Source organism: Aquarana catesbeiana, linkage group LG02, assembly GCF_042186555.1.
Source record: "Aquarana catesbeiana isolate 2022-GZ linkage group LG02, ASM4218655v1, whole genome shotgun sequence".
NCBI classification, from domain to species: domain Eukaryota; kingdom Metazoa; phylum Chordata; class Amphibia; order Anura; family Ranidae; genus Aquarana; species Aquarana catesbeiana.
The window spans coordinates 165766218-165789386 of NC_133325.1; the positions used below are offsets into that span (position 1 = coordinate 165766218).

General features: G+C 43.6%; 1 protein-coding gene across 4 annotated transcripts in view; it reads right to left on the reverse strand.

Annotated features, from left to right (window-relative positions):
* The window catches only part of LOC141127387 (glycoprotein-N-acetylgalactosamine 3-beta-galactosyltransferase 1-like), a 78438-nt gene that overhangs the window by 27427 nt on the left and 27842 nt on the right, over positions 1-23169 (reverse strand). The window contains exons 1-2 of one of the 4 annotated variants that reach the window (XM_073613750.1): positions 9341-9469; positions 9058-9180 (exon numbers count right to left, since the gene is read on the reverse strand). The exons of 1 other annotated variant lie outside the window; for it this stretch is intronic. The gene's annotated coding sequence lies outside the window, so the exon portion shown is untranslated. Of the gene's footprint in view, positions 1-8873; positions 8894-9057; positions 9181-9340; positions 9496-23169 lie in introns of those variants that run through there. 2 more of the 4 variants (XM_073613751.1, XM_073613753.1) reach the window with 2 other exon arrangements.

Genomic DNA, 23169 nt, shown 5'->3' on the forward strand with positions numbered 1-23169 from the left:
ATTGGACATCCAGCACATAGCAGAATGGCAGCAAAGGTGCCCACTGTGTCCCCTCACCAAATTTACACTAGTAACAAACAGATGGCCCCCGCCCCCACCTATAACTGGTCTTCGCAGCAAGGAGCACATGGAAAGGCAAACGCATGAAAGACAAAACCAGAGAAAATTCCCAACTCAACTCACCAACCAATCTGCTTACCAACTGAATTAAACTGTCCAACAGTATGTGTTGCTGCTCTTGTGCTACCTTGTTTCCCCGAAGCCCAGGTCTTGTATTAATTTTGGAAACCAAAAACACACTAGGGCTTATTTTCGGGGTAGGGCTTGCCATGCAGGAATCCCCAGTATGAACATACCAGAAATATTTTTGCTGGGTGTCCAATGTGCCCTTGTGCCTTTAAGGAAGATTCGGCTACCTCCAGGCCCACCTGCTCCTTGTCTATCCATTAGAATGCATGTGCTCCCACTCAGAGGCGTATCTAGTCAAAATGGCGCCTATGGCAAGCACTGAAACTGTGCCCCTGTCAAAACATGTGAAACCCATCTTTCAGATAACCTTAACAAAAAAAAAACAGCTAACAATGGCCCGCAGGTACACACTGATACAAAAATCACTGATGATGCCAACACACTGGCACACTCACACTCATCAAAATACATTGGTGCACATAGTAACTCATACAAACTCAATGAAACACTAACACACAATCAAGGAACAGGGGGGGACACTGAGGACAGAGAGGGATGCAGTGCGACGAATACAGAGAGGGATGTCAGGGACAGGGAGGGACACTGGGGACAGACAGAGAGGGACCCAGTGTAATGAGGACAGAGAGGGACGCAGTGTGACAAGGACAGAGAGGGATGCTGGGACAGACAGGGACACAGTGTGATGAGGACAGAGAGGGACGCAGTGTGACAAGGACAGAGAGGGATGCTGGGACAGACAGAGGGACACAGTGTGATGAGGACAGAGAGGGACGCCGGGGACAGAGAGGGACACTGGGGACAGACAGTGTGATGAGGACAGAGAGGGATGCTGGGGACAGACAGAGGGACACAGTGTGATGAGGACAGAGAGGGACGCCGGGGACAGAGAGGGACACTGGGGACAGACAGTGTGATGAGGACAGAGAGGGATGCTGGGGACAGACAGAGGGACACAGTGTGATGAGGACAGAGAGGGACGCCAGGGACAGAGAGGGACGCAGTGTGACAAGGACAGAGAGGGATGCTGGGGACAGACAGTGTGATGAGGACAGAGAGGGATGCTGGGGACAGACAGAGGGACACAGTGTGATGAGGACAGAGAGGGATGCAGTGTGACAAGGACAGAGAGGGACGCTGGGGACAGTGTGGTGAGGACAGAGAGGGATACAGTGTGACAAGGACAGAGAGGGATGCTGGGGACAGACAGAGGGACACAATGTGATGAGGACAGAGAGGGATGCAGTGTGACAAGGACAGAGAGGGATGCTGGGGACAGACAGGGACACAGTGTGATGAGGACAGAGAGGGATGTAGTGTGACAAGGACAGAGAGGGACCCTGGGGACAGATAGAGGGACACAGTGTGACAAGGACAGAGAGGGACGCTGGGGACAGACAGAGGGACACAGTGAGATGAGGACAGAGAGGGATGCTGGGGACAGACAGGGACACAGTGTGATGAGGACAGAGAGGGATGTAGTGTGACCAGGACAGAGAGGGACCCTGGGGACAGATAGAGGGACACAGTGTGATGAGGACAGAGAGGGATGCAGTGTGACAAGGACAGAGAGGGACGCAGTGTGACAAGGACAGAGAGGGACGCTGGGGACAGACAGAGGGACACAGTGAGATGAGGACAGAGAGGGATGCAGTGCGGATAGGGGAAAGAGGGGGATGCCGGGGGGGGCAGACACGGTGTGGGGGTGGGGACACAGGAGGACACTGTGGGGGGACCAGGAGAGCTGCTTCCCGCCGGCCCCTCCTCTCTTCTCATCCATCCCAGGGGATGTAATGTACAGTACAAGCACCTGGGGTGGATGGGAGGGAAGCAGTGGGGAGCAGTGCGCTATGAGAGGTCTTATTACAGCCGCTGCTAGTGCTAGAATGTATGCATTGCAGTCTTGCAGAGCCTGATGGGTCAGTCCGCCCCTGCTCATTAAACAGTCCATATTCAGTGAAAGTTCATGCACTGCAAAGTTTGCAGTACATGAACTTTCACTGAATGTGGACTGTTTAATGAGCTTGTTGCTCAAATCACTTTATTTATGATATCTATGGCTGCTATGCATATATAACCCATATTTAGCACTATATTTGATTGGCTGCTTCTGCTTGGCACACACGCACAATTGCACATGGTGACTTTAAGTCGTCATCATCATATGCGATTGTGCGTGTGTGCCAGGCCCAAGCAGAAGCAAGCAGCCAGTCAAATATAGTCACAAAAAGGTGATTTTTTATGTGCCTTGTGTAATGCCCAAGAAATATTGTTAGGAAAATACAAGTGGGTTATGGCACATCTACATTTCAAATTTGGCACTTAAGATGGTCATGCACTATGCAATCTGATTGGCCAATCTCTGTACAACTTGATATTTTGGCAAAATAGGTAATAGGAAGACGCACTTGAACAATTAATTCAAAATATAGGAAATCAAACAGGCTCTTGCACTAAATCTAATTTATTTAAGATCTAAGGCCCCTTTCACACTGGGGCGGTGGGGGCGTTGGCGGTACAACAGCGCTATTTTTAGCGCTGCTGTACCGTCATTCTTGCAGCTGTATTCGGCCGCTAGCGGTGCGGTTTTAACCCCCGCTGGCGGCCGAAAAAGGGTTAAAATCACTCGTACAGCGCGGCTATAGCTGCGGTATTGCCGCGGTATAGCCGCGCTGTCCCATTGATTTCAATGGGCAGGAGCGGTGAAGGAGCGGTGAATACACCGCTCCTTCACCGCTCCAAAGAAGTGGTTTGCAGGACTTTTTTCACCGTCCTGCCTGCGCACCGCTTCAGTGTGAAAGCCCTCGGGCTTTCACACTGAACAAACAGCGGAGGCTGTTTAGGGGCGGTTTGCAGGCGGTATTTTTAACGCAATACCGCCTGCAAACCGCCCCAGTGTGAAAGGGGTCTAACTGATTGCAGTGTATGGTCACCTTTAAAGATCAAGATCTGAAAATATTAATTTATTGGGTTTAGAAACACTTCTCTGTTCTTTGTAATGTATTGAAAGATTTGGGTAAAAAAAAAAAGAAAAACACATTTCAAAGATATATTCGAAGTGATAGGAATGAGATTAGCATCAAAATGGTTAATTAACTGAGAACACCTACTAATTGCCTAACAAGACACATCCAATGAGATGAAATTAACCAATTGTATTGGGCATGCGCTATTATCAGTGAGAAAACCGCAGTTACCCTAGCGCCAGTTGCAGTTTACATATGCAGGTTTTTATTATCGTTATTTGCACTTCAATGTGCGCCGGTTCGCACGTTCAATTAATTACTTTTCCGGCGCATCAATTAATGTATAAACTGGTGCAGTGCCTTCTTCTTATCACCCCCTTTGTCTGAAATGCGGAAAAATCCCCCCCTTTTTTTTTTTTTACAGTATTCAGCTTCCAGTGCAAGAAAGTACATGTAGTGAACTTTGTCCAATGCACCTAGGTGCCCTATAAAGCTAACCACAGCGTTAGACCCCCAAGCGCACCCCTCCATGGCGCTTGGCCCCCAAACATCGCAGCTAGCAAGTAGAAGGCTGTTTTGCTGGGGAGTGCCTGTCTCTGGCCCACAACAATTGTCCAAGGGCAACACCAAGAGGAGGAATGCAGAAGGAGGTAAGACGTGTCAACCTTACGTTATGCTTGCCTTTGGTGACCTTTACAAAGACACCTTCTCTTTGCTCTGGATGGCAAGGTGATAGCTTCTTTAAAAAAAAAACTGCATCACACTTTTTTTTGGCATCAGAATCCCCATTAGGGAAGAATTCCCTTACTTTGCCCGTTAAAAAAAAGGCCAGTTCATAGAGCTTAGCATTTACAGATACAGAAGATGTAAAAAAAAAAAAATAGAACCCATTAAGAAGCCATTACTTCTTCTAATGACAACATCATAGCTGGATAGATTTGAAGCACACCATGACATAGGTCATCATACCTCCTCAGCTGCTCATAAAGCTCTATGGTTCACGAGACACCAAACTTTTTACAGTCAGGTCAACGTGTATATACACACATGCTTAAAGAACGGGACTAAATAACATTAAGTGTCTTGATTTCTAGTTTCTCTACCAACAGGGGATTCAGTTTATGGGAGGATTTCCAAACCTGTTTGTGGATGTTTTATTTAATTTTTTTTTTATGTATTTATGCTATTTTCAAAGCTAACTTGGAAGCTATTTTATTTTTTTTTTAAAAAGGGCCTTGGGAGGTGGGCACTGATATGGGGGAAATGCACCTAAGAAAAAAAAATACCGTTAATAAAATACCGTTTTCAAGGTGTTTGTGTGTACATTTACATTTCACTTTTTGGGGGAGTATGTAATAAGGGGTACTAATGTATTCATTCCCCTGTCAGCAGGTGGATATCTGGTTAGAATATGAAGGGATGCCCCACACTGTTCTTTACCCTTTTTTTTGTTTTAAGGACATTTTTAAGTACTACATCGCACTGTTCTATAATACCATTTAGGCTCGATGCGGTGCAAATTCGCTGCGGATTCGGCACTGCATCAAAATCACAACCTGTTCTTGCAAACTGATTGCGGAGTGTATGTTAAGTTAATGACACCCCGCAATCGGTTTGCAAAACGCAGTGCATTATGCAGAATCAAATCACATGGGTTTGAACACCCATGTGATCCGATTCTGGTGCGGACAAAAAAAAAGTGTCCTGCACGAGTTTGGTGCAAATGCGGTGTGATTTGAGCCATACAAATCAATGGCTCGACTTGCACCCCAGAGAAACCGCATGTAATTCGCACAGGTGCTGCGATTCCTGTGTGAATTACATGCAGTGTCCTGCACCGTATCAGTGTGAACCAGGCCTTAAAGTGGTATTAAACGCTTTTAAAAGACTTTTTAAAGACTTGCTGACAGCTAGGGTGTTTATGACAGAAGAGATCCATCCCATCAGTCTCTTCTGTCATAATGTCCCCTCTGCTTGCGCAGCTCAGCATACATTTACGGCACATTGACATCATCGCAGCCTGCTCATTCAAGTGTCTGAACAGTCGGAACCCAAAAGGAAATCTGGGCAAAAATGGAAGGGCTCAGGACCTGTGGGATCAGTGAAAGCACAGTGCTGGAGGCCTCCATTTAAAGCAGAAGTAAACCCGTCCATAAAACAGTTTCATTTCTCGCATGTGCCGGAAATATAACACTCCTATTGGTTGTGCTGTCAACCAAACTGTCAAACCATCTAATGGCTGGTGTCATAACTGATCACATGTGTAGCATCATGGCAGTTGTAGATTAAACAGAGGCAAAGATGATGGCTTCCTTGGCTGAAAACGATAGGGGGGTTTACTTACACTTTAACAGGCAAGTCTGTCATAAAGTGCTACTATGTGGCGCATACTAGCACATTGTTGCATAACCCACCTGTGCCTCATGTAGTTAAAAAAAAAAAAAGACTATAATACCGCTTTAGGGCATCCCCAAAGCATGCTATTTAAAAAATGTTTGTATTTTCAGTGTTGAACTTTAATACATATAAAGACCTGACCCTTGCTGTATAGCATTTATTTTTTTAAAGTGTCACTTTAAAGAGGATCTTCACCCTGTAAACAAAAATGTAAAAATCCGCAAATACTGTAGGTACTGACCTCAAGTGCCGGTTCACACCAGCGCAATGTGGGAACGAGCGTGATTCCAGTGCCAGCTCCTGCATCACATAGAACTCGCAGGCAGGTCACACTGCCCTATACGAATCGCTGCGGGTGTCAATAGAAAGTTAATGACACCCCCAGATCGGTTCACATATCGCAGTACAAACTGTGAATTCGGACAGGAATTGGAGATCTGATTCTGGTGCAGACAAAAAAGGGTCCTGCATGATTTTGGTCCGAATGCGATGTGAATTCAGCCATAGAATCTGTATGGCTGAATTTGCATTGCACAGACATCGCATGTGATCTGCACAGCAGTGTGCTGAAAATCACACGTGATGTCTGACTAGAGTTGCCACCTCATCCCTTTAAACCCGAACAAATATTAATTACACAGGTTCTGTGGCTAATTGAATGCAGATAAGGCACTAAGTGAGTTTAATTACCACCTTAATCAGCCGCAGAACCTGTGTAATTATTATGTGTTCTTGTTTAAAGGGATGAGGTGGCAACCCTATGTCTGACATCACACAAGTGTGAACCAGCACTTAAATAACACACACTTACCTGTCCCAGGATCCACTGATGTCCTTACCCAACCTGGTCTTCGGGTCCAGGCGCCGGAATCCTAACTATGGGCAGCAGGCTGAGACTCCTTGCGGCTTCACAGCCGGCTGCCCACCGCACATATGCAAGCCGCGCTGCACCCCATGAATGGTCCCACAGTCTCCTGTGACGTCCCCAAGAGGCTGCAGAGGGGGGACTTCTAAATCGATCACCAAGGCAATCAGAACGAAAGTGGGAGCGGGTACCTGGTAAAATAAGGTACCCGCTCCCCCCCAAAAAAAGACATTCCAAATATGGGAGAAAAGGGGGGAGGAGGAGAAAAAGTGGAACTTCCCCTTCTGGGTGAAATTCCACTTTGGTTTATAAACATTATCTGACTCTGGGGCTAAACTTTTCATTTATTATTCTTTACTTATTTACATACATCACTAGAGGGGTCCAGCGAGTTTCTATCAAACTCCCATTAAGGTCGTGTGCAACCAAGTTTGGGTGCGCTCCCACACGTGGCTTGTAGGACAGGCTATTTATTTCAATGTGCTCCCCTACATGCAAGAAATGCGGACACAAAGTCCCAGATTCTTATGCAATAACAAATTCCACCGAGCCGGTTTAAGGCCCAGAAAAATGTGGTGCTTTGCAGGTGTGAGAGGATCCCATTAACAATTAAAAGCAAACTGTGCATCTGCTAAATGGTAGTGTGTTCCTCTGCGTGATCACTCCCAGGCAACACATATAACCCTTTGATTGCCCCTGATGTTAACCCCTTCCCTGCCAGTGTCATTAGTACAGTGACAGTGCATATTTTTAGCACTGATCACTGTATTAGTGTCACTGGTCCCAAAAAGTGTCAGTTAGGTGTCCGAGTTGTCCGTCACAATATCGCAGTATACCATGATTCGCCGATAGCCGCCATTACTAATAAAGAATAAATAAATAAAAATATACCAATCGTTTGTAGACGCTGTAACTTTGTGCAAACCAATCAATATACATGTATTGTATGTAGCAGAATACATATTGGCCTAAATTGATGAAGAAATTAGATTTTTTACATTTTTTTATTGGGAATGTTTTATAGCAGAAAGTATAATTTTATTTTTTTTCAAAATTGTCAGTCCTTTTTTGTATATAGTGCAAAAAAATCAAAACCACAGAGGTGATAAAATACCACCAAAAGAAAGCTCTATTTGTGGTAAAAATGGACATACATTTTATTTGGGTGCAACGTTGCACGACCGCGCAATTGTCAGTTAAAGTAACGCAGTGCTATAGCGCAAAAAATGGCCTGGTTATGAAGGGGGGTAAACCTTCTGGAGCTGAAGTGTTAAATTACAAATTTAGACCCAAAGTTACTAAAGATAAAGACAGGTAAGGGCAGGGTTTTTTTCTCAGGGAATAGGTGCAGGTATTCCCCCCTTCTGACTCACCCTGCGCCCCTTTCTCCTACCCACCTTCGAGCACAGTCCCTTAGTTTCACCCCATACCCATCTCCCAGTACCACCCCTTTTAAGGAATACAGAACCAAGTAATATGTATGGAAGGATCTCGTATGGAATTGGACACTGATAACAAGAAAAGCAATAAAATAGATCCCCTGCAGCCAACAACAATAGACCCTGTAGCAACAAAAGATGTACCCAGCAACAAAAGAGCCACCACGAACAACGCCCCCCACCCCAGCAACAATAGACCCCCCCACTAGCAACAATAGATCTCCCAGCAGCCAGCATTAATAGACCCCTCTCTCAACAGTAGATCCCTCCAAGCAACAATTAACCCCCCAGCAACAGTAGATCCTCCACCAGAAACAATAAACCTCCCAGGCAACACTAGACCCCTCACAACAATAGATCCTCCAGCAGCCAGCATCAAAAGAGCCACCACGAACAACGACCCCCCACCCCAGCAACAATAGACCCCCCCACTAGCAACAATAGATCTCCCAGCAGCCAGCATTAATAGACCCCTCTCTCAACAGTAGATCCCTCCAAGCAACAATTAACCCCCCCCCAGCAACAGTAGATCCTCCACCAGAAACAATAATACTCCCCAGCAACACTAGACCCCTCACAACAATAGATCCCCCAGCAGCCAGCATCAATAGAAGCTCCAGCACACTCTAGTACCCCTTGCCTTTGCATATATTCTGTACTGGAGGTGCCAGAACTGCATCCCCACTCAAAAAAAGCTCTGGGTAAGGGTTTAAACACATGAATGAAGAAACCGCAGAGGATATAGCAGTGGAAAATAGCCCAGTAGCAGAAGAATTTTAAATAACAATTTTACACCCAAAGTTGCTAGAGACAAAAAAAAAATCACAGGTAGGGGATTCAATACAAAAATTAAACTTTACAAAAAAAAAACATAGACTTTAAATAACTATTTTAACCATTTCACCTTTCTGCAATCATTAGATACATATATGAGTTAACCATTTTCATGAAAAAAAAAGTATTGTGAAATAAATTGAAAATACACGTTCGCGAACTGACCTCAAAATATTGAATGGGGATTAATCTAACTAAACATTTGGCTCCAAGAGTGAAATGTGCTTGATGAATGTAGATACCATAAACTCAGCTGTTCTTGGGATCTAGAAATGAGTCATCATGGGTACAGTTCTTATTTATCTGCCTGTATTCTACAATATTCCAGAGGTGCCTTTATCGTAATTACCTTACTCACGCAGTGATGCCTCTAACGAATGGGATTAATTTCCTTTCCTGTAAGGACTGAAGCCTGGGATGTGACTCTTGATAGTCTCAGTGTTCCAGATCAGAAATCCAACACTGCAAACAGCTGTAGATAGAGACAGTCACACAGGAACTATGACATGCTCTGTCTTATAGGTGCATGGGGCTGAACTATACAGCACACATTTCATTCACTCATTAACTTCAGTACAAACAGATTTGTGAGTACACGTCACAGGACACAATACACTACAACTAGTCCTTACCACAGGAAGATGCTCTCACACGGCTCACTTTTCTCTGGTGTCCCCAGCTCAGAATATTTTTAGGAGTTAATCTGCTTCCTCAGCTTTTCTATAAAGTCATTAGAGAAGCCAATCGGTGGCCAGCATCTTACATTCCTACACATGACTCGCCCAACTACTGTACAATACAACAAAGAGCTGATTTGTATGATAAAGAACTGACAATACCGGTATGACATGTTCAATGATAGGTGTTTGCAACAAAACAGAAGTATGTCATATGTCCCCTAACTGTCCCTGATTTCGAGTTTCGAGGGGCTGTCCCTGATTTGGAGCAATGTCCCTCTTTCCTCCTCATTTGTCCCTCATTTTGGTCTGATCTATATAATTGTATATAATATGCACTTTTTATCTTTCAAAAAGTGTTTCCCAGTGCTAAACCTTTCATCTAAATTGCTGCATTTTTAAATTTTAAAAGCCAAAATAAAGGAATAGTATTTTTAAAAAAAAGCCCTTGTGGATTTAATTAACCTTTTTTGGGGTTAATTCTCCTTTAAGGGGGTGTGGCAGGGGCGTGTCCTATGCCTACATATGTTTGCTAGTAGGTGGCCCCCATTCCCATCTCAAAATGTTGGGAGGTATGCCTATAGCTTGCAACAGTCCACTATCCTTTAGATTTGTAGTCAGAAGAATGGAAAGTGACTGTGAAGGAGATCCCAACAACTGAATATGAGTGCATATGCGCTAGGGCTTTGAGTACCAGCTGGCCCCAGCTGAGTAGGTTTGTGATTTGTACCTGAAATTCTGTATTCTGTAGATGAAGTATATAGTTAGGTTGAAAAAAGACACAAGTCCATCTAGTTCAACCAATAAAATTAAAAAAAATAATCATACACTCCCATATATACACAATCCTTTACCCACAGTTGATCCAGAGGAAAGCGAAAAACCCCAGCAAAGCATGATCAAATTTGTAACAGCAGGGGAAAAAATTCCTTCCTGATCCCCCGAGAGGCAATCGGACATTCCCTGGATCAACTTTACCTATAAATGTTAGTATCCAGTAGACATGTGCGCCGTCAATAAATTTGTTTTTGTTTCATTCTATTCCGTTTCGTATTGGAATTAATTTGTATTTCGTAATTCGTGGCCGAAATTTCGTACGAAATACAAATTTTCGTTAGGTTTGTTAACTTTTCGTAACAATTACGAATGTTCGTTATGATGTTTTTAACCTTATGAGGGGCTCCCACCATCCCTGTGCTGTGCTGACTTCCTGGGTTAACTTTTAGGTTCATTAACTTTTCATAACAATTACGAATGTTCGTTATGATGAATTTATCATTATGAGGGGTTCCCACCATCCCTGTGCTGTGCTGACTTCCTAGGTTTTTAACTTTTAGGTTTGTTAACTTTTCGTAACAATTATGAATGTTCGTTATGATGAATTTATCATTATGAGGGGTTCCCACCATCCTTGTGCTGTGCTGATTCCCTGGGTTTTTAACTTTTATATTCGTTAACTTTTCGTAACAATTACGAATGTTCGTTAAGAATTTGGATCCGAAATTCGTAAACGAAATTTCGTATTTAATACAAAATTCGTAGCATAGCAATTCGTATTTCGGATCTTCCCGAATATACGAATTTACGGAAATTCCTACGAATTTTCGATTTGTATGAAACAAATCGCACATGTCTAGTATCCAGTTTTATTATGTACATTTGGAAATATATCCAGGCCTTTTTTAAAGCAATCTACTGAGCTGGCTAGAACCAGCTCTTGAGGGAGTCTATTCCACATTTTCACAGCTCTTACTGTGAAGAAACCTTTCCATATTTGGAGATTAAATTTCTTTTCCTCCAGACGTAAAGAGTGCCTCCTTGTCCTCTGTGATGACATTAGAGTGAATAACCCAACACCAAGTTCATTATATGGACCCCTTATGTATTTATCCATGTTGATCATATCACCCTTAATCTTCTCTTCTCAAGAGAGAATGAATTCCGTTCCTCTAATCTTTCCTCATAGATGAGTTCCTCCATGCCTCTTATTAGTTTGGTTTCCCTTCTCTGCACTTTCTCCAGTTCCCCAGTATCCTTTTTGAGAACTGGTGCCCAAAATTGAACTGCATATTCCAGATGAGGGTTTACTAGTGATTTGAAGTAGTGTTAAAGCCGGTCATAGATGGTTCGAATCTCCCTGCTGACCTGGCCAAGATTCGAACCATCTATGGGCAGGCTGATTGTACCCTAGTCATTCCAATATCAATCTGACCAGCATGTCAGATTTCTAGCATGCAATTCTTGCCAGAGGCTATAGCAGCTAGCAATAATCATTGTGTTCTCTGGTCTCCTGGTAATAGATCTGCGGGAGGGATTCTCCCATCAACACTGATTGTATTGATGGTGGAATCGGGTGATTTTCTTTCCTGAAACCCATGGTTGCCTTAGGCCCCTTTCATAGATACGAACCGTTCGTCCATTTTTCATCTATCCGTTGAGGAATGAAAAACGGACATCAATGCATTCCTATGGAAACAGGGATAACAACAGATGATCATCCATCATCCGCTTCCGTCAACGGGGCGGATCATCACGGATCCGTCCCGTGTGAAAGGACCCTTATGCCCCGTACACACGGTCGGATTTTCCGACGGAAAAAGTGCGATCGGAGCGTGTTGTCGGACATTCCGACCGTGTGTGGGCTCCATCAGACTTTTTCCATCGGATTTTCCGACACACAAAGTTTGAGAGCAATCAATTCCAACCGTGTGTGGCCAGTTCCAACGCACAAAGTGTCACGCATGCTCAGAAGAAATTCCGAGACGGAACAGCTCGGTCTGGTAAAATTAGCGTTCGGAATGGATACAGCACTTTCGTCAAGCTGCAATGTAAAAAATTGTTTAATACAGCGCACTCTCTTCTTCTTTATAATGTGAGAAGAATGAAGTAGTTTTGCTGCTCATATTCACACAGACTTCTCACAAACTTCTTTCTTTATTATTTATCGGGATTCCCTCAATATATTTTGATTTGTCACATCTGACCAAATTTCTATTTTTTTGTTTTATTTTTGTTTTGTATTTTTTTCAAGGCTGTTTTTATTTTGTGTTTTTTTGTGTTTTACTCCTGAATATTTTTGTGTGTGTTTTGTGTGTCAAGTTACCACAACACCATTGATATCTTGTATTATTTAATCTCAAGGAGATTGCTTAGTGTTGGCGTCATTGTATATTAGAAATGTACCTGCCTCCTCACAAACAAACTGTCCTTTTTGAAGGAAAACACACATAGGCAAGTATAATTGAACCAAAAATTACTTTATTAAGGGCTCACAACCAAACAAAGAGGGAGGCAACGCTGGAGAAACAGCAGAAATTGGCGAAGCCTTTGGCACCCAGGGCAGACATCAATTATTTAACATCAAAATTGGTGGCCTGAGGAGTCCATATCTAAGGGAGTGCAAACTGGTCCAGAAGTCCCAGAGATCCGGAAAGCAGCAGATGACATCTGTGTCCCCAGGCTGTCGTACCACAAGAGACTGCATCTTTGGCCAGACCAGACTGAACTCAGGTCATCACTCTCTGGTCTTCCTTCCACGCTTCCTCCCCCGCTGTGGCTGTGGTGGTGGAGTTGTGGCAGCAGGAGGAGGAGGAGGAGGAGGGGGATGGGCCAACTCACTCAGGTGGGTATTGGGTGTGATTTCGCCACTCACCCCCTTACTTAGGACTTTATACAGAAGGTCCTCACACAGCTTGCGTTGACCCTCCTGCATGCCCTGCAGTTTGGTGGCAGCCATGCAGGCAAAGGCCTCTTCAGGAGTGGGGTGGCTCTGAGGGATGCAGAAGCCTCCTGAATGAGCCTGAGCGCAGAATCCTGCACGTGACTCCCCTTCCTGGGTCTTTCGTATGGAAGGCGGAGGGGAGAAACCTGCGATTCGGTCAGGCTCCTACTGGGCCCAGTAGGAGCCTGACCAAAAGGCCAAGATCATTGCGAAAGTGGTCAAGAGTCTGCACTGGAATTTCGGGGTACGACGATCGAAAGATCAGCTCAGGAAACGGTGGTCGGACCTCAAATTAAGAGAGCACGAGCAGTACAGAAAGATCTGGAGAGTGCTGCAAAAAAGTAAGTAGTTGTGCTGTGTTCCTATTCTTTATGTTTATTACGTTCGTGCTGCCCCATGTGCTTTTATTGACTGTTATCCAGTTTCAAAAGGCAACTTTCATGATTATGGGCACATTATTAATTCGTATAAAACATTGTTCGTTCGGCCTAGAAAACACCATTGTTTTGACCATATGCATTTGGCCACATTTTTTTAGGGTTTACTTGTCTGAAACGAATTTGGTCGTGTAGATGTGTTTGTTACTAGAATGAAATGCAAACTAGATTCTGTGTAAGGAGATGACACTCAGCAGCTGTTTACACATCTGGACGCAGGAGCACTAGTGTGGGACACAAGAACACCCTTTATATTAGGGGGTCCCACACAGGTGCTCCAGTGTATACTATAGGGGTGTCTCCATCTGTGAAGCTTGGACAAAACAGGTAAAGTATTGAAGCTTCACAAAGGACAATAAAAATGCAACATCTTGGAACTCTGCCAAAGACAAGCAATGTTTCATATTTATAGTTCTGCCATCAAATATCTGTGTGCTAAGTATACCATTTTTTTTTTTTTACATAGGGGAGAAAAGACTCGGAGGACACCCCTCATCCGAGGAGACCAGAGACCCCCCCACCTCTAGAAGAAGGTGAAATCCATCCAAGACAAGCAGAGCAGGAGGAGGAAGACGTGGTGGAAATTGGCACCACAACAGGTGAGTGTCTGCGACCACAGGCTCAGGTAAGAGATGGATGCCACCATATTTATAATACATGGTGTTTTTTGGTTTCTATCTTTTTAGGTGATCATGATGTTGTGGATCCAGATCCTTTCACCTCGGAAAGTGCACAGATCCTGATCGGGGAGATCATGGGGTGTAATAGGGACTTGGAAAACATCAAGAAAAACATCAATGATGTTCTTCAAAAAATGAAGAACATCATTGATGTTTTAGGGAGAGTTTAAAACCCCTCCAAATCCCTTTGTTTTTTGGTGTGCTACTAATTTTTGAATTTTTTTGACAAATTGGAGAAAAGCCAAATTTTGAAGGTGCACACAATGTGTCAACATGTGCTATCTGCCATCACGGGAGATAGATAGCATCCGGACCATTATGACACGTGGCCACTAGAGGGAGCTATTATCTCCTGGTCAATCCGTGCTTAATGTTCGGCAAACAAACTTTATTGGTAAGGTTCTCTTACCAAGTCAATTTACCCGCCCTTATTCCCTATAAATACCTGTAACCTAAGGGCCAATGTACGCTTCCCTGAAGACGTTCATAACGAAACGTACGTCGGAGCAGTACGTGGTCACGTGTCCTTTCCCTTCCTGGCTTACCAACTTCCGGATCCTCTGGTTGACTATGCGTACTGGGTGGAACGCACGCCGCACATGATGTGACGCGATGGGTTTCTGACACCATTCACCCTGATATATGAGCAGCCCCAGTGCCGGGTAGGCACCGATCAATATAAGCGGCCATTTGGCTATTTTTATTGTTTTTTTACATTTATTAAATGTTTTTACGCTATGGAAACTCCTTTTTGTTTCCTATATTTCCTATCCTGAATGAATGGGACGGGAGGGATCTATGCCTAAAGCACCACCCAGCCATCCAGCCTTTTATGTGAACAGGCACAATCCTATACAAGCGCTAATGACTCTCTTTTTAGTTAAAGGAGTCATTGGTATCTGGTAAGCAGATATCTATTATTTCAAGGTGTATTTCTTCCTCTTTGGTGACGGAACCCTTATATCATCAACAAGATTTTGATGTATCTATGAAGAGTTTTGTTGCTTTCTTTGTATTGGTTTTCCACTATTTTTTTCACTATTTTTTATTGCTCTAATTTCTTCACTGGATTGGGACAATTAATTATCAAGAATGTTAAATTTGAATTATTTTTGCACTAAGGATGTTTTATTGTGAATGTCAATCATTACACATCTAATAATTTCTGCATTTAGCACAGCAAGATATTGTGGTGTATATATATGTTTTGCGCTGTTTTTGTGTGTTTGCTTTTAAACTGTCTAGTAATTTAATAACATTTTATTTTTTCGAGGTTATAGCGCCCCCTATCTTATAATACATCACGGGAGATCACTGGACGCGTTTTGGGGGTGCAACCTCTTCCTCAATAATAAAGTAGCTGTGAGGAAGGGGTTGCACCCCCAAAACACGTCCCTTGATCCCCCATGATGGCAGGTAGCACATGTTGACATTCGTAAATTTGTGTGCATCTTCAAAATTTGGCTTTTCCTGGGGTGACTTCACCCCATCTGAACGCAATATCAAACACAGTTTGTAAATACTCATGTCTGATATTGCCTTCAAGTTCTACCAAATGTGAACTTTGTAAGCTCAAGACTTGTGTCTTTCTTGTTGGTTTTAAACATGCCTGTTTTATCTTAAATGGACATTTCTACTTTTTCTAATGTGACCCCAAAAATTGTTATACAACAAACATGTTGGTTTGCTTTAAAAACCTTTTCTAAATGCACATGTGATTGTGCTGGTATTAAAAAGATTGTTAATCAAGAATGTGTGGATTATTGTCTCAACGCTACAACACTTTTGTGGTGCTCTAATTGCTGTTTTCTGTGACAATGGGTGTTATTTCCTAAGGGCAAATCCACTTTGCACTACAAGTGCAGTTTCAAGTGCACTTGTAGTGCAAAGTGTCTTTGCCTTTAGTAAATAACACCCAACAGTGCTTTGTAATGTTACACAATCACGCCATTTTTAGGACTCACCACATTTCTGTCAGGGTCAGCTAAAACAAACACAAGCAGTAAATGTCACCAAAGATTTGATTTTTTTTTTTTTTTATTTGAAAAAGGTTTTAGACATTGACTGGCATATTGATAGCCCCCCTACCCGCAAAGAATTCAAGGTATCTTAGCCGGACATCACGGGCACTCAGGGGGGGGCAAGCCAGGACGGCCATTTTCAAGCGCCGTCAGGGTTGGTTCATTTTGAATTCCGGCCTCAGGCCCAACTGAGCCAGCATAGTTGGCAGAATGTTGCCGTAAAAAGTTGTGTAGAACACAGCACGCCAGGATAATATGATTCAGTTTGTACTCCGCCATATGTATGGGTGTAAGAAATAGGCGGAACCGGCTGGCCATGATTCCAAACGTGTTCTCCACCACTCTTCTGGCTCTGGCCAGCCGGCAATTAAAAACCCTCTGGTCCGGGGTGAGGGTCCTCATCGGGAATGGCCGCATAAGATGGTCCCCCAGCGCAAATGCTTCATCCGCAACGAAGACGAATGGGAGTCCTTCCACATTGTCTTCTGGAGGTGGCAAGTCCAAGCTGCCATTCTGGAGACGCCTGTAGAACTCCGTCTGGGCGATGACTTCACATCGGACATCCAGCCATTCTTCCCCATGTCCACATACAGGAACTCATAAGTAGCCGACACCACCGCCAACATCACAATACTATTGAACCCCTTGTAGTTGTAATAGTACGACCCTGAGTTGGGTGCTGAGACGATGTGGACGTGTTTCCCATCAATTGCCCCTCCGCAGTTAGGAAAGTCCCACCGCTGGGCAAAGTGGGAGGCCACAGTCTGCCATTCCTGTGGCGTGGAAGGAAACTGTGGAGTCAAACCAAAAAATAAAAATGAATCATTTTGCACATAAACAGGGAAACACACAAACATTCTTGGCCAACATCAAGATAACATTTATTTGAGGGAGTTTTTAAAGACCAAAGTATAAGGTACACCTATCAGATTCCTCCTACCCCCCTCTCATGGGCCATTTCTAACATTATAGGGGGGGGGGACTCTTGGACAGGTAACCCTCTCCACTTCATTGAGAGATGAATGCCTAAATAATGGATATTACTTTGTACAGCCCCTCCTTAGTTACACTATTGGCAGCCCACTGGACAGGTAAGAAGTGTCATAATACAAAGATATAAATACACATTGTACACGTTGTACACATTTTAGCACATTTGGACATTCTGCTATTACCTATCAAGATAATAATAGGATACAAAAACTTTTAACAGTAAAATTTGAAAGTATACAGGCAGGCCCTTGCAATACATGCTTTGGGGAATTCATCCATAAATCTGACCACAAAAGAGATGGGTATAGTGTGTATGGGTTTGGCAAAGTCAGCAGATAGATGATTGAGGATATATAGAGAATTGTTATCAGCTGACTTAGCAGTTGGGGGAGGGAGGGTTCCAAATGATTTGGGGACCCCCCAAAAAAAGCCTCTGCCACTCTGCCTGAATTTAAAGCACAAATCACATTTCAAAACATTTTAGGGGGTATTTAGGGTAAAGCACTACTATGGAGCTGACAAAATACATTGTTAAGTGACTACATGAGGTGAATATAGGGCCAGGAGAGCATGCCGGGGAGGTAAGTGAAGGAAAATATGTATGAAGGACCAAAAAAATAATTACATAAAAATCCAGCATGCATGCGAACAAAGGGGACATTCACAGCATATTACAATCATGGTAATTAGGGAATGAGGAAAGAAATACAATATATTATCAAACATTAAATACAATAAAATGTGATGTTAAAGGATAAATCTTACCTTAATATAATCCTTCTGCAGGACCTGGATGATGGCAGAACAGGTCTCTGGGATAATGATCCCCAGAGCCTGGGGGGAGATGCCTGTCGAGAACTTCAAGTCCTGCAGGCTTCTCCCTGTCGCCAAGTACCGCAGGGTGGCGATGAGCCTCTGCTCCGGAGTGATGGCTTGCCTCATGCAGGTATCCTGCCTGCTAATATAGGGGGGTCAGCAAAGCCAACAAACGGTGAAATACGGGGTCCGTCATCCGGAGAAAGTTCCTGAAATCATCAGGATTATTCTCACGGATCTCACGGAGCAAAGGCATATGACAGAACTGGTCACGCTGAAGCAACCAATTCTTGGTCCATGAACTCCTCCCCACCCTGTTCATGGACTGGACTTGTGTCAAGGTCAGGACCCCAACACCAAGCCCCCGCACAGCACGAACTCTACGAGGAGTACGTATACGCAACATGGCTAGAAAATGGTCGGCTGCTCAGAACGAAGTAACAGAACGCGCTGAAGAACAGCAAGGCCTGTGAAGAGCGACCTGAAAAACAGTAACGAACGAACGAACAAGAACACAATGACTGAGTCACGCGTAGTTTGCTGCACGCACTGAAGAGCAGATACAAACCCGCAAGCACAAACTGAACAGCAAAAAACGATCTGAAAACCACGAGTCTGAAAAAGCACGAATCGTCTCTCACCAAACTTTTACTAACACGAGATTAGCAAAAGGAGCCCAAAGGGTGGCGCACTTAGTTCTGAACTGGCCTTTTCTAGTCTCGTCGTACGTGGTGTATGTCACTGCGTTCTTGGCGATCGGAAATTCCGACAACTTTGTGCGACCGTGTATATGCAAAACAAGTTTGAGCCAACATCCGTCGGAAAAAATCCATGGATTTTGTTGTCGGAATGTCCGATCAATGTCCGATCGTGTGTACGGGGCATTAGAGTGCGTGCCACCTCCAGGGCAGAACATCGTAAGAATCACTGTCCCACTTTTGCGCATTTGGCCTGTTGTATATTAGTCAGCAGAATTTTATTAAAGTGGAGGGCCACCCTAAAAATACATTTCATTATTATCTTCCTTTTAATGTACTAATAATCATTTAGTTAAAAAAAATGTTTTCACTTGCCTGGAAAACCCTGTTACTAGGCAGAATTCCTCATCTGCCTTCTTCCTATTCCACGGTGTTCTACCGCTCTTCCTTACTCGCATTGCCTCATGGGAAATGAGTGTCATAATTTCCCATGAGTCTGTGGGCATGACAGTTTATCTTCGTTTTTTATTATGGCAACTATACAAACTAACGGCGATACAAGCGCCGTTTAACTGCGCATGCGTGAGATGGAGAGGTGCATGCTGGTTACCCAGCATGCTCCTCTCTCCAGAAAACCAGGGAGATAAATCAACTGGGCTTCACATGCCCATAGCTAAAATGGAAACAGCCACAAGACCGCTGGCAAGATATGAAGTAAGTTTTTAAATAGATTAATGAACGGATCTTTAATAATTGATATGTGTTACTGCATTGATAGTATATTAATTCTGAGATAGAAAAAAAAATCATGGCCAGAACACCGCTTTAAGTAGTAATGGGATACTATTTATACATGTAGCGTGATCCCCATAGGGGCTGCTGAGTGTAATAGTCCTTCTGTCACCCTGCCCAGCCAGGTACACACTTTCCAAGAAAAAGAAAAGAGTGCACCAGCCTTGTGCATTATCCCAAGTAAATTTAATTGTATAGAAAAGATAAAAACTACTCACAAGCATGTGAAAGTTAACCACTTCCAGACCAGTTCACGACAATATATGTTGGCACTTTGAAGAGGAATATCGCTGTGATAGCTGCCATAACCCCGGTATCCTCTGGCGGTCTCCACCGCTTCCCGGAGCAGCCGGTAGCGGCAGAAATGATCGGGTCCTCTCTCCTGCTGGGCTGGCTGCTGAGTGAGGGGAAAATGGCCCCCACTCGACGTCACTTCCGCCCAATGCTCTTAAAGCATTTAAAGCATTTTTGTGTAAATATGAGAGCTGAGGTCTTTTTGACCCCATCATACTTTTTTTTCTATTACAAGGGATGTTTACATTCCTTGTAATAGGAATAAAAGTGACCCCACATGTTGTTTTTAAAAGGACAGTGTCAAGATAAAAAATAAAAACAAAATAAATAAGGAAAAAAATAAATAAAAATTTAAAGCGCCCCGTCCCACCGAGCTCACGCGCAGAAGCGAACGCATACGTGAGTAGTGCCCGCATATGAAAATGGTGTTCAAACCACACATGTGAGGGTATCCCCACGGTCGTTAGAGCAAGAGCAATAATTCTAGCCCTAGACCTCCTCCGTAACTCAAAACTGGTAACCTGTAGAAATTTTTAAACGTCGCCTATGATGATTTTTAAGGGTAAAAGTTTGTCGCCATTCCACAAGCGGGCACAATTTTGAAGAGTGACATGTTGGGTATCAATTTACCCGGCGTAGCATTATCTTTCACAATAAAAAAAAAAAAAATTGAGCTAACTTTCAAGCATCCAGAGACATGAAAGCAGTCCTTTCACTTGTTTTTTTTTTTTTGTATTTTATTGAGGGGAATCTAACTTGGATGGGGATAGGAAACTTATGAGATGCCCAGGTATTTGACAATAAAAATTGGGACCAACTATATATACCACGGTATATACAATCTCCTCTTCTCCTCCTGCACTTCCTTGCTTGCAGACTATCACTCCTCACTCTCCTCCTCACTTGATTGCACTTCCCGGATTAGCTAACACTGATTTAGTAGGGCTGACACTGGCTCAGCCAGACCTGAAGCAGATGCTTTTTGCAGGCAGAGACTATGGGCCCCTATGGTGTAGCAAATATAAAAAGTTCCAGTGCTAGCTGTCCCTGTGCCTACTGCTCCCAGTACCACCTCTTCAGGCACTGCTATCCCTCCTGGTTGCAGCTGCCCCTTTCCACTGCCCTTGCCTTGTCCTCCAAACTGGCTCTGCACCAATCCCAGACTGCTGCATCTCAGTCCTTTCAGGCATGCCTCCCAGTCCTCCTGACTATGTGAACACTCACCTGCCCCCTTGGCTGCCTCTGTGGAACTCCTGGAGACTTGCCTGGCAGTGTTCTCCCACTGTCCTCTCTTGCTTCTCCCATGCTTCCGGGTCAGGACACTTCTGTGGGTTGTAAGAGGGACCTGTCCGCACCCAAGCCCAGGCCCAGGGTCACCGCCCCCCAGACTGGGAAGCTCCTTCAAGGGCCCCTGACTGCCTAACACTCAATCTCCATCTTCCACCAGATCAACTCCTCCGCTGCTGGGATGAACCAGGATATTTAAGTAGGCCTACTCCCTGCTAATCCAGATTGGGGATTGGTCAGGGCTCCTCAGAACACCCCAGGCAGCTCCACCTCCCCCCTCCACCTCTCCTTCCAGAAAAAAAACAGAACATTCTGCAAAGAAGTGGGAGGTTCTGGTGATGCCACCTGTGAGTCACTCAGCTCTACCCTGAGCCACTCCCAGCCCAGATCAAAACACACCTAGGCTTGGCTTCCAGTCAAGCCTGGAAATGTACCTACTCTAACAACCATACTATTACTCCTAGCATAGTAGAGGGTGCTACATACAACAATGATCAGCTGATTTTTAAAACAGCAGTTAAGAGCAGAGCCATTGTCCACAATTAGAGATTGTATTAGTGTCACTGGTTCCCAAAAAGTTTCAGTTAGTGTCAGAATGTCCGCCGCAATATCGCAGTCCCGCTATAAGTCGCTGATTGCCGGCATTACTAGTAAAAAATAAATAAATAAAAATATGCCAAAGTTTGTAGACACTATAACTTTTGCGTAAACCAATTAATATACACTTAGTGGGATTTTTTTACCAAAAACATGTAGTAGAACACATATTGGCCTAAATTTCTGAAGATATTAGATTTTTTTAAGATTTTTTGTCAGTTTTTTTCAATTTTTTGATTGGATATGTTTTATAGCAGAAAGTAAAAATTATTGTTTTTCTAAATTGTCAGTATTTTTTTATTTATAGCGCAAAAAATAAAAAACCCAGAGGTGATCAAATACCATCAAAAGAAAGCTCTATTTGTGGGGGAATAAGGACATACATTTTATTTGGGTACAATGTCGCATGACAGCGCAATTGTCAGTTAAAGTAACGTAGTGCCGTATCGCAAAAAGTGGCCTGGTCATGAAGGGGGTAAATATTCCGGAGGTTAAGTGGTTAAAGAAGTACAGGTGCAGAACCAAAACTCCATTGAAATTAATATGAGCCAAATATGTCAAATTACAAATGCCCATTTTTTGGACTAAAAAAGGCAATGGGGCGATGGGGCGTCCAGGGAAATAGCATGGGGAGGTGGGCACTGCCCTGGGGCACATGTACTAATGTAAAATATAAATAAATTAAACATTCAGTTTATCTGGGAGCAGTGATTGCTTTAATTGCTTAAAGTGAGACATTAAAAATATCAAATTCCTTTAAATTAAACACTTGGGGGTGTCCTAAACCTGCCTGTGAAGGGGCGCATCTCTGTGATGTACAGAAAGTGCTACAGCAGCACTGACATTTGCAAAGGAAAGTGTTTAAAACTTCTGGAAAATTACATGACACTGACAACTTCTTTTTTTTTAAAAAAAGCAGCACACAGACCCCTCCAAGGGTCTGCTGTGTATTTTGTTTTTGTTTTTACAAGAAGCAATGAATGTCATTTGCCAGTAATATAAACTGCATAATTTTTTCCTTTGTAAATGTCACTTTTGCTGTAGCATAACATACAGAAAGAAAAAAAATACAAACCAGACCCTTTAAGACTGTTTTGAATTTCAAGGTAGTACCTCACAAAAAACAAAACAAAAAAAAAAGTGCAAGGTCCCCCAGGAAATCTATACTAGATCCTTATCCGAGCATGCAGCCTGGCTGGCCAGGATAGGGGAGGACGCCACTTGCTAGAACCATCCATACCAGGCCATATGCCTTCAAAATGGGGGGGTACCTTGCCAGGGAGTATGGAGAAATGGGGCCTCCCACTGATCCCAACGGCACTCAGAGTTGAATAATGGCTCCCCAAGCTGTCACCAGCTATGTAAAGAAATGGGCAGGGATGGTGGTGACTTCATTGACTAAATACGGCCATGGCCTTTGCTTTTTTTTTTTTTTTAATTGGGAAATC